Genomic DNA, 2228 nt, shown 5'->3' on the forward strand with positions numbered 1-2228 from the left:
AAGGAGACATGCCAGATGGAACCCTGCCAGTAAACCATGAGCCTCATGGTAAAATATAAAATAATAGAAATGGGTTAATTTAAGATGTGAGAGTTAGCTAGAAATACAATTAAGCTATTGGACAAACAGTACTGCAATTAATATAGTTTCTGTGTGTGGGGTTTTTTTTGTTTTTGTTTTTTTTTTTTGTTAACAAACTTAATTCACTTTTATTTTCCTTGTATAAAAACCCTTATGTGGTGGCCACAGCTGAAGCCTGGGTCCTCTGAACAGAGACTCTGGTGTGGGTTTTCACAAGATGGTCAGTGAATTCCTGATAAGGAGACTTGGTGAAAACAGTCTCTTTCCAGAGGTCGGGGGTCAGGTAGCTGTAGGTCTTAGAGATGGCATCAAAGGTGGCCTTGGCAAAGTTGCCCAGGGTGGCAGTGCAGCCCCTGGCTGATGTGTAGCAGTCATCAATGCCAGCCATCATCAGTAGCTTCTTGGGTACAGGAGCAGAGACTATGCCAGTGCCTCTGGGGGCAGGGATGAGACGCACCAGCACAGAACCACAGCGGCCTGTCGCTTTGCAAGGAACAGTGTGGGGCTTGCCAATCTTGTTCCCCCAGTAGCCTCTCCGCACAGGGACAATGGAAAGCTTGGCCAAGATGATGGCCCCTCGGATGGCAGTGGCTACCTCCTTGGAGCACTTGACACCGAGACCTACGTGACCATTGTAGTCCCCAATAGCGACGAAAGCCTTGAACCTGGTCCTCTGGCCTGCCCTCATCTGCTTCTGCACGGGCATGATCTTCAGAACCTCATCCTTTAGGGAAGCTCCCAGGAAAAGTCAATAATCTCAGATTCCTTAATGGGCAGGGAGAACAGGTAGATCTCCTCTAGGGACTTGATCTTCATGTCCTTAACCAGGCGGCCCAGCTTGGTGACGGGAATCCACTCCTTGTCTTCAGCTTTACCTCCGCGAGCCCCACGGCCTCGGCCTTGGCCGTGGCCCCTCAGACAGCTGCCGAATCCTCCGGGGAAGCCACCACGGCCTCCTAATCCTGGGCCCCCGGGTCCTCCGGGCCCTCCCCGCTGCACCGGCGTCATCCGCCATTTGGTGTTTTCAAGAAGAAGAAGAAGAAGCAGTTTCTGTGTGTTTATTTCGAGTCTGGGCGGCCAAGAAATGAGCAAGCAGTCTCTGTCTACACTGACTGACACAATACGTCTTTAAATAATAATGGAATTAATCTTGAAATTAAGAATAAATTAAACTATACATCCTTAAAGAATCTACAGGCCAAGGAGAGTCTCAAAAGAAATTAGAAACTAATCTGAAATGAATTAAGTGAAAAAAAAAACACATCAAAGCTATAATAGAGAAATTCTTTGAAAGAAGGCATTCCATCATTTATAATAAAAAGAAAGCTGGGGCCTGGCGGTGGTGGCGCATGCCTTTAATCCCAGCACTCAGGAGGCAGAGGCAGGCGGATCTCTGTGAGTTCGAGGCCAGCCTGATCTCTGTGAGTTCGAGGCCAGCCTGGTCTACAAGAGCTAGTTCCAGGACAGGAACCAAAAGCTACGGAGAAACCCTGTCTCGAAAATCAAAAAAAAAAAAAAAAAAAAGGAAGGAAGGAAGGAAGGAAGGAAGGAAGCTGGGGCTGGAGAGATGACTCAGTGGTTAAGAGCCCCTGCTGCTCTTCCGAATGATACAGGTTCAGTTCCCAGCACCTGCATAGCAGCTCACAACCATCTCTAATTCCAATTCCAGAGAATCGGATGTCCTCTTCTAGCCTCTGTGGGTGCTGAAGGAATGCAGTGCACAGACATACATGCAGGCAAAACACCCACACACATAAAAACAAAATAAATCTTTAAAAAGTAAATAGATAAAAATAAAAGAAGTAACCAAGGCCTTAACTACCTTTGTCCATGTTCCTCTGCTGTAACAAATGCAAACACACTTGTTTTGTATTGCTGTTGTGCACAATGCAAACACGCTTGTCTTGTCTTGGTATACAAGCACACTTGATTTGTATTGTACATAGATACAAACATAACATTTAGTTTGCTTTCTGCTGCTGTGATATAGACCACGACCAAAAGCAAGTTGGGGAGCTAAGGGTATATTTAGCTTACCTGCTCCAACTATGGTCCACCATTGAGGGAAATCAGGGCAGGAACTCAAGGCAGGAACCTGGGGGCAGGAACTGAAGCAAAGCCATGGAGGAGTGCTGCTTACTATTTGC

The 2228-nt window shown here is 46.7% G+C and overlaps 1 pseudogene; it reads right to left on the bottom strand.

Moving 5' to 3' along the window:
• Positions 1-232: 232 nt before the first annotated feature.
• On the bottom strand, positions 233-1096 carry LOC121456898 (annotated as a pseudogene).
• Between the last annotated feature and the right edge of the window lie 1132 nt (positions 1097-2228).

This window comes from Microtus oregoni, unplaced genomic scaffold (genome assembly GCF_018167655.1).
Source record: "Microtus oregoni isolate MIOR12 unplaced genomic scaffold, Mior012 000015F_ref0000493, whole genome shotgun sequence".
Lineage (NCBI taxonomy): Eukaryota > Metazoa > Chordata > Mammalia > Rodentia > Cricetidae > Microtus > Microtus oregoni.